We start from the raw sequence: 17782 nt of genomic DNA on the forward strand, positions 1-17782 counted from the left end.
GGAAGGTGGGTGGAGAGGAGGTTAACAATATATCTGCCAGGGTTTTATTGTCACCCCGCAATCTGAACCGTCGACAGATAATTGACGCCCAACATGGGGCCCCGGAAAGGGGTAAATTTGGAGATTTTTGGCTTTTCTACTGCTCTGACGTACCTTTCAATTTTCTTGGCACAGTGCCAACTCATAGAGTTGTGATACTCGCGCGTCTGTTTGCTTTGAACATTATTTAGTGGTATTAAGGCAAAGTGAATTACATTGATTTAAAGATGTTATGGCATAAGTTGTATCACTTATTTTCTACATTGTGCTCGGTGATCCCATATCTGTGTTGGGCTTTCTTTCTGAACTGAAGTATTCATTATATAACAAGAAGAAACTGGATGATGGTTATGATGATACTGTGTGGTTTGGCACTGGTTTATTTCATTATACTGCAGCCGCTAATGAATTTCTACTCGCTTCTGCTTTACCTTGAAAAGCCTCTGGGAGTGATAAGGGAGCAATATGGCTCTGTGTTTGCTAATTGGTCGAGCGAATCTTTAGAAAGGCTGACTAACAATACTTTCATTTTTTCGCTATGACAGTTTGCAAATGTTTTAGAGAGCTTTGAATATCCTTGGAGCTTTGATAGAACTGTGATGGTGTCATCTGGTTTTCTGAATGTGTGTCAGTTTGTGTTAGTGTTAAGAGAAATGAGGTTCAATAGGAGGTGTCTGTTTTTAGTCCTGAGATTTGCAGTGGGTCTTCAGAAGCTTTATCAAAAAGCACTCCTAGACGCTCCAGAAAAAGCAAAACAGCGAAAGCTGCCGCTGCAGCCACTGCCCCCAAAATCATGGCTTCACAGGCTGAAGCCACAGCTCCTATGCAGAACTCTTTTGCCAAGGTCACTGCAGATAACATTACTTCTCCAGGCTCAAAGGCTAACAAGGCAGGCCTCCCTTCTTCACACACTGGTCACTGTTGCTGCTGTAACCACAGCAATCACTGTGACAGTCATTTTGACTCTGGAAATCAATCAAATGATGGTGAACCCATATCAGCATCAGTTGCCGGTTTTAAGAAAGTCACTAGAAAGACTACTCGTGCAGCAGGTGATGGCACAGGGGCCACAGGGCCAACATCAACCCAAGGGCATCATCAGCACAGGGAGGAGATGAAGTGACCACCACTCGGTCCTGTTCTCCAGGTGAGCTGAGAGATCTGTGAAAAGACTTTAGTCGTCGTGAAGGCGAGAGTATTTTAACCTGGCTGCTCCAATGCTGGGACAATGGGGCAGAAACAATTGAATTAGAAGGTGGTGAAGCCAGACAGCTGGAAACTCTGTCAAAAGAATCTGCCATTGATAGGGCAATTTCAAGAGACCCTAATGCCACTACCCTCTGGAGCTGACTCCTGACAGCTATGAAAGTAAGATTTCCCTACAAGGAAGATTGTATATGCACGTTAGGGAAATGGAATACTATGGAGCGACGTATCCAGTTCCTGAGAGAATTAGCTGTGCGAGACATCATCTGTTTTGGACTAAACAGCCAAGAGGGGACAGACCCAGGTAGAATCAATTGTACACGACCTCTGTGGCGCAGATTTGTACAAAGTGCACCACCTGAGTATGCTAAGTCATTGACAGGAATGGTCTGGTCATCTGGAGGTGTACAAAATACTACTGAAGTGATTGAGGAGCTCCGAGACTTTGAGGACAGCCTTACTGGTTCTCTACGGGCTTGTGTCTCTGCTGTGGAGAAACTGTGTGAAAAATCTGATGACCGGTTTGAAAGCTGTTGCAAGAAATCAAAGAACTCAGAGAAGACACATACCATTTACAACCTGTACGAACCTATGTTTCAGCTATTAGGAGAAGGTGTTTCCAATCTCGAGAGAGAGGACAGAGGCAGCCCACAGAAAGAGGTTCACTGTGGTTCATCCTAAGTGAGCGGGGAGAAAACACAAATAAGTGGCATGGAAGACCTACCTCAGAACTTCAAGAACGAGTACGTGAGATAAAAGGAAAAACTGCTAGGAAGGTGGTTGCTCCAGTTTACAAAAGGAGCAGAAGAGATTCTGATGCTCTTGAAGGAACCTCTAATTCACACCCAGAGACTGTGCAAAACAGAAATTAGAGGTGCCCTGCCTCCAACCAGGTGGAGGAAAGGGATAACAGAGTTTATTGGACTGTGCAAATATGATGGCCTGGTACAACACACCTCCAGGAGTACAAAGCTTTAGTGGACACTGGTGCTCAGTGCACAATAATTCCTTCTAATTATAAAGGAATGCAATCCATCAATATTGTCGGAGTGACTGGAGGAGCCCAGGAACTGTCTATTGTAGAGGCTGAAATGAGCCTAACTGGAAAAAACTGGCAAAAGCATCCCATTGTGACTGGTCCAGATGCTCTGTGCATCCTTGGCATAGACTATCTCAGGAGAGGGTATTTTAAGGACCCAAAAGGATATAGGTGGGCATTTGGTATAGCAGCTGTTGACACTGAGAAAATTGAACAGCTGTCTGATTTGTCTGGTCTTTCAGATGACCGTTCTGTTGTAGGACTGCTGATGGTTGACGATCAGCAGGTGCCAATTGCTACCACAACGGTGCATCGCCGGCAATATCGCACCAATTGAGACTCTTTGATTCCTATCCAGAAGTCAATTCATCAACTGGAAAGCCAGGATGTGATCAGTAAGACTCGCTTACCTTTTAACAGCCCGATTTGGCCAGTGCAAAAGTCTAGTGACGAGCGGAGGCTAACTGTGGACTATTGTGACCTGAATGAAGTTATGCCACCACTGAGTGCTGCTGTGCCTGACATGCTAGAACTGCAATTTGAACTGGAGTCAAAGGCAGCTAAGTGACATTGCTAATGCATTTTTCCCTATTCCTTTAGCAGCAGAGTGCAGGCTACAGTTTGCTTTCATCTGAAGGGGCATCCAGTACACGTGGAATCACTTGCCCCAGGGGTGGAAACACAGTCCTACCATCTGCCATGGACTGATCCAGACCACGCTGGAGCAAGGTAAAGTCCAGAACACTTGCAATATATTGATGACATCATCGTATGGGGTAACACAGCGAAATAAATCTTCAAGAAAGGTGAGAGAATAATTCAGATTATTTTGGATGCTGGTTTTGCCATAAAATGAAGCAAGGCCAAGGGACCTACACGAGAGATACAGTTTTTAGGAATAAAATGGCAAGATGGCCGTCGTCAGATCCCAATGGATGTGATCAACAAAACTGCAGCAATGTCTCCACCTACTAATAAAAAGGAGACACAGACTTTCTTGGGCATTGTAGGTTTTTGGAGAATGCATATTCCTGACTACAGCCAGATTTTTAGCCCTCTCTATCAAGTGACTCGTAAAAAGAGCCAATTTGAGTGGGGCCCAGAACAACGACAAGCCTTTGAACAAATTAAGCATGAGATAACTCATGCAGTTGCCTTCGGACGAATTCGGGCTGGACTAGATGTTAAAAATGTGCTCTACACTGCAGTCAGAGATAATGGACTTATCTGGAGCCTCTGGCAGAAAGCACCAGGAGAAACCTGAGGTCGACCCTTAGGTTTTTGAAGTCGAGCATACAAAGGATCTGAGGCCGACTATACTCCAACTGAAAAAGAGCTACTAGCAGCATATGAAGGAGTTTGAGCTGCTTCAGAAGTGATTGATACTGAAGCACAGCTCCTCCTAGCACCTTGACTGCCGGTGCTGAGCTGGATGTTTGAATGGATGGTTCCCACTACACATCATGCAGCCGATGCTATGTGGAATAAATGGATTGCACTGATCAGGTAACGAGCTCTAATTGGAAGTCCCAATTTCCCAGGGATCTTAGAAGTTATTACAGACTGGCCAGAAAGTAAAGACTTTGGGATGTCTCCAGATGAGGAGGAAGTAAAACGTGCTGAAGAAGCACCACCATATAATGCAGAGACTGATAAGCAGTATGCACTGTTCACAGATGGATCCTATCATCTTGTAGGAAAACATCGAAGGTGGAAAGCTGCTGTGTGGAGTCCCACACGACAAGTTACAGGAGCCACTGAAGGACAAGGTGAATCTAGTCAATTTGCAGAAGTGAAAGCCATCCATCTGGCTTTGGACATTGCTGAATGAGAGAAGTGGCCAATACTTTATCTCTGCACTGACTCATGGATGGTAGCAAATGCCTTGTGGGGGTGGCTATAGCAATGGAAGAAAAGCAACTGGCAGCGCAGAGGTAAACCCATTTGGGCTGCCACACTGTGGCAAGACATTGCTGCTCAGCTAGAGAGCCTGCCTGTTAAAGTTTCTCATGTAGATGCTCATATGCCTAAAAGTCGAGCCACTGAGGAACATCTAAACAACCAATAAGCGGATCAAGCTTCTAAGATTCAAGTAGCTGGGGTGGACTTGGACTGACAACATAAAGGTGAACTTTTCCTAGCTCGGTGGGCCCATGATGCTACAGGGCATCAAGGCAGAGATGCAACATACAAATGGGCTCATGATCGAGGGGTGGACTTAACTATGGACACTATTTCACAGGTTATTCATTAATGTGAAACTTGTGCCGAAATCAAACAAGCTAAACGGTTAAAGCCTGTATGGTATGGGGGGCGATGGTGCAAGTATAAGTATGGAGAAACTTGGCAGATGATTGATTATATTACACTTCCACAAACACGTCAAGGTAAGCGTTATGTACTTTAATGGTGGAAGCAACCACTGGATGGTTGGAAACATATGCCGTACCTCATGCTACAGTCTGAAATACCATCTTGGGCCGTGAAAAGCAAGTCCTTTGGCGACACGGTACACCAGAAACAATTGAATCAGACAATGGTCCTCATTTCAAAAACAGTGTCACAGACAATTGGGCCAAAGAACATGATATTGAGTGGGTATATCATATTCCATATCATGCACCAGCCTCTGGGAAAATTGAGAGGTACAATGGTTTGTTAAAAACTATACTAAAGGCATTGGGTGGTGTAACCTTCAAAAACTGGGATTCACATTTAACAAAAGCCACTTGGTTGGTCAATACTATGGGAACAACCAATTGAGCCAGGCCTGCCCAGTCAGAAATTCTTCGTACTGTGGAAGGAGATAAAGTTCCTGTAGTATACATGAAAAATATGTTAGGAAAGGCGGTCTGGGTTACTCCTGCCTTAGGCAAAGGCAAGCCCATTCGTGGGATTGTTTTTGCGCATGGACCTGGCAGCACCTGGTGGGTGATGCTTAAGCGTGAAGAAGTCCGGTGTGTACCTCAAAGGGATTTGATTCTAGGTGAAAATATTCAATAGGGAACTGCATGATATGAATTGCCATACTAACAGTGTTTAATAAGTGTCTTTCAGATCAAGACAGTGATGATGAAACCAGAGCTAGCTTCTTCAAGTGAGCCTGACAACTTCTTTGAAGTTGATGTCTTTAACCCACAAACAGTGGTCATTTGTACCATTTTTCCTGCCCTGGGAGACTGTTGTGACAAAATGAACTTACTGAACTTTTCAAAGGATGGTCCACTGATTAAGATGAATAACTCCTGTGTATACATGTACACATGTATATATATATATATGTATATATATAGTAGTGATTAATTAGATTGTATTGATAGATTGTATTGATAAAGTTGAAGTATTCCATGAATGGCATTTTATAAGGGGTGGAATGTCTTGGTTTTGTTAAAAACAAGCTTCTCTTTTAGTGAATTTGCCTGTCAGCTAAAGCCTTCATATTAGCTGCATTTTCCTGGAGAACCAGATTCATGTTTTGGTAAAAATAGCAATGGAATGCAGAGTTATTGATAAGCATGGATGGACATCTCGCAAGACGGGCAACGAGAAACAGGTGACCAAGAAACTGACCAACAGAGTACAACATTCAATTAACGTGAATACTTCATATAAAAGTGGGAGATCATGAGGATCTTGTCCCTTCCCTTTTTCCCTTCTGCTTATGGCCCACATTAGGAGAGGATCTTGCTAGTTGTCCCTGTGAACTGAGGCCTAATGAGAGACTGAATCCAGCTCCAGTTGGCTGCAGAGTCCAGTCCAGGACTTTGTTTGCCGGCTCTGCAGTTGCTGAGACTTTCAAGATTGATTTTGTATATTTTGTATTATTTTCTCTATTCTTATTAGTAGAATTAGTAAAATATTTTTAATTTTTCCAACTCCCTTCTCTCTGTCCTTCTTTTCTTCCTGATCGCCTGTCCTTAGTGGGAAGGGGGGAGAGGGAGGGGCAAAAGGAGGAAGTGGGAGGGGAGAGGAGATTAACAATACATCTGCCAGAGTTTTATTGTCACCCCACAATCTAAACCCTCGACAACAGGGAACTGCTGGAGAGAGTCCAGCGCAGGGCAACAAAGATGATTAAGGGAGTGGAACATCTCCATTATGAGGAAAGGCTGAGGGAGCTGGGTCTCTTTAGCTTGGAGGAGACTGAGGAGTGACCTCATTAATGTTTACAAATATATAAAAAGTGAGTATCACTAGGATGAAGCCAGGCTCTTCTCAGTGACAACCAATGGTAGGACAAGGGTTAACGGATTCAAATTCAAACACAAGAGGTTCCACTTAAATTTGAGAAGAAACGTCTTCTCAGTGAGGGTGACAGAATAATGGAACAGGCTGCCCGGTGAGGTTGTGGAGTCTCCTACTCTGAAGGCATTCAAGACCTGCCTGGACGCCTTCCTGCGTAACCTCATCTAGGTGTTCCTGCTCCGGCAGGGGGATTGTACTAGATGATCTTTCAAGGTCCCTTCCAATCCCTAGCATTCTGTGATACTGTAATCTGCTAATTTTAAATGGAGCCATTCGAAGTCATGGGTACTACACAATAATTTTTCCTTCCTTGTAATCGCATTTAAAGAGATGTTGACCACTGGGGGAAAAAAAAAAAAAAATCTGTATTTGGAAATAAGTCTTTTATGCAAATGGGAATGAATAGAAGCATTCCTATTGCAAACACATCTAATTCACTAATTCGCCTCACCATCTGTATAATGAATCACATGACTCTTCCTACTGAAAAAAAAATAAGTACAGAAAATATCACAAATAGGAATTAACATAACAAGAAACATCCCAATATTATATTTTAAAATTATTGCATTATCAAGAAAATTGCGTTGTTGAAAAAGGCTGCCGTGACAGATGCAAGACTGGAGTCCATGTTTTCAGTTACAATGACCGATTTTCTCCTGAATACAGACTTGGATTCACTGAGGGTGGCCTGTGCAGATCCTTGCTTTGTTTTATTTTGTCCCAAACCACTTAGTTCTCTCAGTTGATGGATTTTATTACTCTCTCGCTTGGCTTTCTTTAAAGAAATTAAAAATTTTCTTCCTTCTAAAAAATATCCCCCAGCTACATGCAATAGTGTTTGATTCAGGAAGAAAAGGAATGTAAAATCTCATCCTGGCAGGTAAGTGAAAAGAGGACTTTCCAACCTTCTCTTCATTATTTCCAAATCTACCTATATAATCTGCTAGCAGTTTGGGATGTCCCATGGTTCAGTAAAAAATATTTTCAGTACACTTTTAAACACTTACCAATGCAATACTGAAGGCTCAGATATAGCAATGAAAATGTTACCAGTAATTTTAAGAGCGACATGCACCATGAATAAGCAGCAAATCATTATTGTCAAAAGGTCATTCAGTGTAATTGAGCTCTGCTGTCTTACATCAAAACACATAAAGGGTGCTATTGCTAAGAATGCTGAATGACACTCAAATCAAAGGGTTGCTACAAAGGGAATACTATGATGGCTGTTTTCAGTAACTTGCCATTTAGTTCTGTCAGTGATGAGTTGCACAGTATCACAGGACATACTCTGATTTTTGGTCTGACCTGGGAACCTGATTCTGGAAAGGTACCTGGAAATAAAATGAAGTGTCAATAAATTTATTGCAGAACTGTATTTAATTTAAGTTTAAAACATTTGTGTTTCTTGACTGGAATTAGACATAGCTACTATCCTTTAGTATCTGATTTAGAGTGGCCTCTACGATTTCAATTAAACATTGTGTTTCAGTACATGAAACCAAGGATGCTGTGGGAGACTGTGTGAAATGCCTTAATGAAGTCAAGTTAGACCACATCCACCATCCTGCCATCATCCATCCACCTCATTATGTCCTCCTAAAAGTCAGTGAAGTTGGTCAAGCATGACTTCCCCTTGGTGAAGCCATGTTGAATGCCCCTAATGACCATCTTATCCTTGATATGCCTTGAGATGGCATCAAGGATAAGTCGTTTCATCAGTTTCCCAGGGATGGAGGTGAGGCTGACTGGTCTATAGTTACCTGCGTCCTCCTTCCTGCCCTTTTTGAAGACTGGAGTGACATTTGCTTTCCTCCAGTTCTCAGGCACCTCTCCCATTTCCCAAGACTTGGCAAAGATCTATGAATCTCTGTAGAGAAAGCTGACAGAAGTTTCCCAGGTCTGTGGTTTGCAAGGAGACAACCTTATCTAGAAAGCTTTAAATATATATTGAAGAATAATTATGATCAGAGCTCTCCAGCAACATTTTAAGAGTACCAGCTTGGGCAAAAAAGGAGTGTGCATAACTCATGTGTACTGGTGTGGAAGGAAAGAAAATAGCATAAGAATAAATTCACACCACTCCTCTCCAGTTCTGGAAAGATTCTGTGTCCAAGGAAAACTTGAGCAGGAAGATGCTGAAAACTTTTACTTCTGGCCACTGCTATGTTTACTTCTGCCTCATACATGCAGCATTTTTCCTCTGATAACTAATGTATGGGGTACAATACAACTAGTACATTCCATTTGAAGAACTCTGTTATTACTTAGGTAGTTACAGTGTACTCTGTGACACTGCGTCTCACAATGTGATGAGCATAGAATCAAACCAAGGGGTAGGAGAAGATTATTTTATGTCAACTTAAACACGATATGAACAGTCTTGTTTATACAGGAGATCGATGTAACATGTAACAACAACCTGTAAACATATGTGTGTGTTTCCTTTCTTCAGGAATTAAAAACCAAGTAACTACTAAAATGGGGATGCTGCCTACTGCTCTCCTTAAAGTTGCAGCACAAAATTAATCACCTGAATTAGATTACCATAATGACTCAGCAACTAGCAAATGTCTAATAGGCACTTCACCATAACAAGCTTTCTGCTTTCTTTAGTGAGGATGCTTAATCCACCTATCTTTATCTCTGTTTGCTAAACATATGACTAAGCTCCCGGTTCATTCCCCTTCCTCCCCCTCCCTGAAAACAAAGACCACATCAAAACTTTCTGTGTAGAGAAAGAGAAAAATCATCTCACAGTGAAGTCAACAATCCCCTGAATTTACTAGTTCAAATTATCAGGAAGTAAGAGAGCATCACTGAAAGAAAGGAGGATGTCTTTAGAAGCAACAATGAACTTACCCTGTTTCCCCAAAAATAAGACAGAGTCTTATATTAACTTTTGCTCCAAAGCTTATTACTTTTTTACATGTACAGCTACCTGGACACTATTTAAATTTACTTTTTTTTTTTTTTTTTTTTTTTTTTTTTATAATGAACTGTATCTAGGGCTTATTTTTGGAGTAGAGTTTATATTTCAAGCATCCTCAAAAATCCTGAAAAACCATGCTAGACCTCATTTTCAGGTTAGGTCTTATTTTGGGGAAACAGGGTACTTCGAAATCAAGGTTTCAATAGCGATGAAGAACAATGAATAGAGCATTCCTGAGAACCATTTATTCACATAGTTCTGTTCTGAGTCACAAAAATTAAGACTGTTGTTGGAAGAGGTTGCTAGAAATATTGAAAATTTACAAAGCAATATGTTTTAGATAGTTTCCATTTCTCCATAAAAACTCTTGGTTTTGGAAAATATGGAGGTTTCCAAAACTTCATGAAAAGGTATCTTTAAGACTATACACTATTAGAAATCCATTCTGGTTATAGTATTTTAATGTTACATTTTTAAATAATGCTTGTGACCACAACTAATAAAATGAGTACTCATATGTTCATAGCAGCAGAGAATTCTGCCACAGAGAGCAAGTAACTATGCGCACAATTAAATAGACTAACAAATTCAGTGTAAGTACACTAATATATTAATAACAAGCCATCTACACTAAATTCTCATTATGGACATCCATGTTGTAATATTTATGCTAGGACAGTCTTGCTCTCTGTACTATTGCAGTAGGACAGGCACAGGTTGGTGAGGCCCTACACCACTGTTCTGGGGAGCTACCACCACTCCTGGCCCCCAGGGAGCCTTTGGCTTCACTTCACCCTGACCTTGTGTTAAACACTGCACAGAGCAACCCAATGGTGAGTAGCAGTGTTCTTATCTACTGTCTGCTAGCCAAATGAACATGGACAGAAAAAATTAAATATGCTATGGATAATTGGCTGCCAAAGTTTTGAGTATTTGTGGAATAATACAAAACTGAAATATTGTTAATGAACCAAATAGTGAGCCTCAGTATGGGCTAAGCTGAAGTGTTTTTCTGTTCAAAGGTATCACATTGACCTTTCTCCAGTGAGGTGAATTCAGCCTAGATGTCTTTGGAATTGTTTTCACTAATAAAGTTTATGTCAAGTTAAACACGATATGAACAGTCTTGTTTACACAAGAGGTTGATGTAACATATAATAACAACATGTAACAACATGTAAATATATGTGTGTGTTTCCTTTCTTCAGGAATTAAAAACCGAGTAACTACTAAAATGGGGATGCTGCCTACTGCTCTCCTAAAAGTTGCAGCACAAAATTAGTCACCTGAATTGGATTACCATAATCTTTCTTTGTATTCCTCTTTTTTTTACTAGCTTTTTTGCAAGTATCTAAGAAAAATATAACCTTTGAATTCTCTTGGTATGTATTTCTGCATTAGATTGGTTTGATTAAGGGTAGTAGCAATAAAGAAATGTTATCCATGGATCTGATATTAAATCTATTCTAGCATGATCAGATGTGTGGAGCCAGATATGTATATACCCTAAATGACACTGCTTATGTGTGCTATAATCCTGAATATTGAGCAATGCAAGGAAAATAGTTATTTTCCTGGTATGCTTGCTTACTGATGGCTAATACCAAATGTAGTTAATGCAGATGTTAATATATTAAATAGAATGCCTTTTATCTGCAATTAAATCAACAATAAATTTTCATGAGAGCACATAATAAAAACCTAGAGGCTTCTTTTTGTCAATAATCACAGACACTAGAACAGATCAAAATTTAAAGGAAAAAAAATGCCTTAGACATGGCTTTATTAATTTAGTTTTTTTCTTGTTCTTTACAGTCTGTTTCAGAGAACTGATTCTTCCTAATAGTTAACAAATTGTGACTACTTTACAAATTCCCATAAATACCTGCTTATCATTTGGATTTTAGAACAATATCATAATTCCTTCTACATATGAAATTATGTGCTCACAACACTGTATTATACGTGTAACAAAGTCTTGAAATTTTGAGATTATTATATTTCAGTAGGTCATTCCATCTGTCCCCTTGTCAGTGCATCCTAATGCTCTAAAGCATATTTGCAAGTGCTCTATCTTGTCTTCTTATGTAAGTGCCAAGGTAACAGATTTCTAAATTAATTTGTAGAAACTTTTTACAGTTCAATAAACTCATGGTAAGGTCATACTATAAATTCATAAAGAACCATTTCAAATTTCCATTGTGGCTGTGTAGCTAGGAAACATTAAATTATCAAAATATTTGGTTTGTAGAAAAAAAAATATCCTTATATAAATTATATTACATTATGGATTACATTACTGGATAACTGATTTTTAAATTGAATTACCACATAAAGAGTTTCTGGTGACTTAAATATGGCCAGAATTTAATCTACATAACTCCCATCCTCTGTTATTAATACTAACTTGCTACTGTACATGAAAGTTGATACAAAGGGATGAACAAGATGGGCTGGACCGTTCAATTTTAGGAGCATTGGTCACATCATGATGACTTTACTTCTGAATGTATTGCAAAATATGACATAAATTGGCATCTTTAATTGTTATGCTTTTGTTCTTTAGTTTTATTTTCATTTTTTCCTTTTGTAAAATTATATATTTTTAGATTTACCATATAGATCAACCTCTTTTATTCTTTCATAAGTGATGCCATTTAAAAGCTCCTGAACAAATATGAATGCAGCCTACTGCATTGAAGCAGCTGTGCTTTCAGGATACATCTTCTGAATATTAAACACAATAGGACATACATCTGAATAGAGAACAGGTGAAAAAATTCTCGAGTTTGGTTGCTCATAGTATGGTGTATCCTTTGTGTCACAGCACAGAATTAGGATTATGCTCTGTATCTCACCAGTTTATGACCGTTTATTGCTACTGCATTTGTCTGTTACCTTGAAATGCATTAAATATATTAAATAATGTATTTATTTAATAGAAAACTGTTGAAGCACATTTAAGTTTCTGATGTGTAATACAGGTAACTCCCCGTTCAACTTTTTTGATGACATTACAACTGAAATCCAGTTTGAACCTTGCCTGAACCCATACTTTAAGTTAATTATTGTTCTTCATGTTAAGATGATAAGCTTTTGGCTAGGCTTTAATGAAACTTGGGAAAGCTTGTCAGCATAGAGCCAAAATTTGCAAACATTTGGTCAGAACAATTATGTCTTGCCCTGAAACAGAATGAACATCCATCCACTAAGTAGTGGGGAAAATGTGCAATCAGTGAATTTTCTTTTCAAGCTACTACTACTTATAAGCTGTTTATCATAGTTGTGAATAGGACTTAATCCTTTATTTACACAATCAGAATCTTACACTCAGAAGTTACGGAGTTGTTGGAGACATCAATCTCCACAGAATACCTCCTTTTAAATTAAACGTGCTATTATTTAAGGTATATAAGCTGATTAACACTTAGAAATTTTAACCTGGATGAGGATGAAAGTAGCCTTAGTCAAGGTTCATTAAAATTTCTACAGTGAAATGAGAGAACAATACCTAGCTTTTATTTTAGCACCTCAAATGATTTTAATATTAAATACTCTCAAACTGTGTCAGATACATGCATTCACTTGCAAATATGACAGTATCTTGTCATTGTCCCTCCAGAACTATGCAGAGAAAACCTTGATACTAAAATAGCAGCTGCATTACATATAGAGCTATCACACAATCCCACAAGACACAAGTTTTGTGCAAGTGATGAAGTCAATTTATACCCATCAAAGGAGACATCTGAGCAGAAAATCACTATAGATTCATAACAACCCCTGTTTTAAGAATCAGTGTTCCTAGTCTCTCCCAAAAATAAACACCAAATATACTGGATTTTATTGTCTCAAAAGAACAACATTGCTGAGCAGGTGTGTTTTGGAAAATCAAAAGTTACCATCAAGCAGACTGCAGGCATTTTTTATACTTTTATTTATTCTTCTCAAAATCTGTCCTTCATTGGCACTTTGATCATTTGAAGTATTTTGTATGCAATCTCACTGCTTTTTGAACTCTTTTAACTATTTTCTATGTTCAGATATGTTTTATTTTTCATTGTCGGGAGCAAAATGTAGCAGCAGGCTAACGTTTTAGTTTTATTTTTTCTCCACATTCTTGTTCAAGTTTAGAAGGGCACACACTTGATCAAGTGCATGCAAAAAGCAATAACATGTAGAACTATGTAGCTGCATTGCCTAGGCATATATAGATTCATAAATTAATTTCAAATTTTTCATAATAACCCACATTTTATAAATAACAATTTCAAGGAAGTTTCTCCAAAATGGTAGTCAATATGAGGACCTACAGCGGCATCTGGTAGCTGGAACTATGTGGGATATAATTACAGCCAGACTGTGATTTTCATTCTAAAAGAATAAAAGAAACACAACTGGATATGTCAAGTTTATGAAAATATGTGGCATCTATCATTCCATAGGAAGAAAAATTGTGCTTTACCTCAGTAACCCCCATTTTAAGTACAGTTTAGAACGTTAACCCTCTCTTGCATGTCTATAATTTCTAAAACCAAGGAAATGAATAAGGAACTTTAGAATGACTTACACTTACACAGAAAGATATTTTTAAACTGCATTGTCTGAGGTAATAAATGAAACACTTAAAACAACATTTTCACTTAAAAATTTCCTATAGGTTATACAGGAATAACAAACCACAAATTAATCCTGCTCTATGTTTTCATAGACCAGCCACTGATTTAATGAATTAATCTTTCTTTGTCCAGTGCAAATAAATATTTAGTCTTTGGCTTTCATTCAATATTTGAGCTGGAACAGTATGTTCTTTCTTAAGATGTCCTATTTGAGTAGTCTAATTTAAGAAATACAAAACGTAAACAATTTCTAGGGCAACTGATCCTTTTTAGCTTTCAGTTGTTCTAATTTTTTTTTACTTGTTATTTATTATAAACTGGGTATAGAACCAACATCTTGTTTCCAAAGGACTTTCAAAGGACTCCTTATGTTTTTTTGATTAGTTAGTTCCATAAATTCACAGGAAGCAAATCTGAAAAGTAAATAGAAGAGTTGTATTGAAACCACTAGAGAAGAAATGAGAATGTTCATTAACTGTAAAATATACTTAAGTTCAACTCTGCTGCTGAGTTGCTGGGTCTGGCAACTCAGTCTCGAGGAGGCTTAACTTGCTGTCACATTTTTCTTTTATTTTGCTTTGCCTATCCATTCAACATAAAATAAGAGACACTGTTTAAGGCAAAGTCAGCACAACAGGACATCTTCACCACTACTATCTTTAAAAAACAAACAAACAAACAAACAAAAAAGCCACAACAAACTGTAAGCATTGATTTGACAGAATAATAAAATAAGAGTACACAAATAAGAACTATCCTTGAAGAATATCCTTGGAGTAGCAAGAATGCTAATGGGACTTAGAGAAAGATGAAAGTGGGGGACAATAGGAAAGGCAAAATAGAGACTTAGCTCCCTTCTTATGCATAAGAAGTATCTGTGGCTGTTGCTAATTTTGTGCTTTGGAAATTATTATTAAGTGGAAGAGGCACTGGGATCTGATACCTACTTTTTTATATATATATATGACATATTTCAATCTCAGGGATGAAAATTACTTCATGAACAATTCTTATGGAGAATAAAAGAGAAGACAAAAGCCTGCTGTGAAGTTTTTTCTTATTCTTAGTATAAGATATGACATCAGTCTCTTAATGAAACGTCCTGACAATATGCTATTAACCTTAAGTGGGAGCCCATGACTCAAGGACATTTTTCAGTTTTGGTTGGCACATCAGGTTTTTATATACTTTATGTTACTGTCAGCAATAGAGGTAAAAAGTCTGCTGTGATCATGTTTTGTGAAATGGTCTGGAACCACAGTTATTTCACATGTATAAAAAATGAGAAAAGTTAATCTAATTTTATTTTTAATCTATTCCAAGAAAATTAGCAAGCAATTAATGTATTTTTTAAAATAAGCATTTTTTCTGTTATTACCCAAGCTGAAATCTATTTCCAATTTCTAAAGCAATTTTTTCATAAATTATTAGATTTTCTAGAGAGGTGAGACATGTGTGGCACATTCTTTTCATCTTTCCTGGATTGCAGAATCACAAACTTAGTCTCCATAATCCCTAAGAAATCTATCCAGAAAGCCCTGTGTCACAGGAATAACAGAGCACAACAAAACTACATTTGTCCTGTTAGTTTCCTGTGCCTTGTCACACCTGCATCTTTATTAAGGGGTGCCAGACAAATATGTATTTATCTTTTGGGTTGAAGTTGGCAAAAGAAGCAAGTTGTGAGTCAATGCAAACGTAATCATTTCTGCAGGCATTTGGATCTTGAAAATCTTTGGCTAGATTTTTATCTATATTTTACAAAATACATTATAAAGTATTCAATACTAGACTCTTCACAGATGTATAAATAAATTTGTTTCAACTATTAACCCAAAATTTAGGCTCAATTTTGTCAGAAATTCAACAAAAAGAGGATATTAGACCTTATGCAACTAGGGCCAGCCTTTGGAGGCAGATGACACTTTTGTGTTTATTTTTACCACAGAACATACAACTAATAACGAAGGGGAAAAGGTACTAAAACTAAAACATAGACTTTTTTTTAAATAGGGATTTGTATGGTATTTAGGAGTCTATGCATTTCCTCCAGTAGCTCTCTTGTAGAAAATAAATAAGTACAATAAATAATGAAGAGTATATGGAGGAAAGACAGTAAGAATCTAAGACTAATAACTTGCAAGGAAAACAGTTTAAATCAGTAAGAATTTTCTATTCAGAAGTGGGATTAAAAAATCCTGTTTGGAGACTTATTTTTTCCTGCTGAGGCCACTTTATTCCATTGATTTGGCCAAAGGTAAGTGATAGAGCATGATTAGCTCAGGAAAATCTCCTCTACTGGACCAATTGATTGTGCTGTTTCCAGTATAAATAGGAAGGGAAGGAGAAAAGGTGTCTGGAGATATGCTTGGATCATAAATGTGTACATGGCTTTAGTAGATTAACTTAGAAAAAATTACAAAAACAAACAAACAACAAACCCAAACAGCCTTAATTCTTTTATTTTATCATTGGAAAATAAGAGAGTCAGAATTATTAAATAAACAAAACTGAACCAAAAGTATGGAAAAAAAGAAAATATAACTTTGATGGACGTTATTGTTTACTGTAATAAAAGGTTTTATACTTATCTGTGGCTAGCTATCTGTACAATATCCACAGGTTTTGGTTTTATTTAAGAGTAGTTGTTTACATTGTTTCTAAAAGTTCACAGCCATTTCTGATATGTATAGTCCTTAGAATATTCTGAAAGAGGGTTAACAATCACTTCAAAGATTCTCTTCATTAGTAATATGTGTCAGTTTCTGTTTGGGGTAGGAAACAATATTTGCACATCTTTTGTAACTACTACACAACACAAAGTTTACAACACATGTCTGTCATGAACAAGTGACTTGAACAGTTGAAAGAACACTTTGCAGATTGATGACTATTTTAATCAATCTTTCATTCTGAAGATTCCTCTTATCATTTATGGTCAAAATGTAGGAAGGATGCAATGTAAGTGCTTTTTTTTCATAGAAAGAAAGGAAACAAAAGCTGTAGTCTTTATTTTGGGTAATTTTGGCCTGGGGAAAAAGATCTAGTTCATATGAGATATACTTTGATTTTTTTATTAGTTGAGTAGGATGGCATATTAAACAGAATCTTTCTATGAAACAGTCTGTTATATTGGAAGAATATTTTTCCACATTAAAAGGATAATAGTGTAGACTTTTTCCAGGTCATTGTACTGGATACCAATGTACTGAACTTGTGTAGAATTTGGCCTTAAAAAACCGTTCCACAGTTTCTTTTCATGGCATGTTTGGCAAATACCCTGGGCAAAGAGTATCTGTCATTCTAAACTCATCTACTTTTCCCTGTTCCACAAGGCCTAGTAACATGCACCTAGACTCTCCAGGATCTTAAATACATGATTTTCCAGCTATTTTTATTGGCATTTTAACTTTTCAGTTTGTCTATTTAGAAGCGTATGGCTGGGAAAAAAAAAAAAAGTTACTGTGTCAGATTCTGAAATCCTGCATAGGGATTTTTTGGGGGTTTTCTTTGTTTGTTTGGTGGTTTTTATTTTTCTCTTTTATGCTATACACATGGGTATTGTCAAAATAACAAGCTTCACAGTAATGGTCCTGCTTCTGTGTCATTATTTTTCTCCAGCATTCAATGGGCACAGGTCACAGACACACGAACTTCCCTTTGTAGCTCACAAATTGTCCACAAATGAAAGAAAAAAAT

This window comes from Nesoenas mayeri (assembly GCF_963082525.1).
Source record: "Nesoenas mayeri genome assembly, chromosome: 5".
NCBI lineage: Eukaryota > Metazoa > Chordata > Aves > Columbiformes > Columbidae > Nesoenas > Nesoenas mayeri.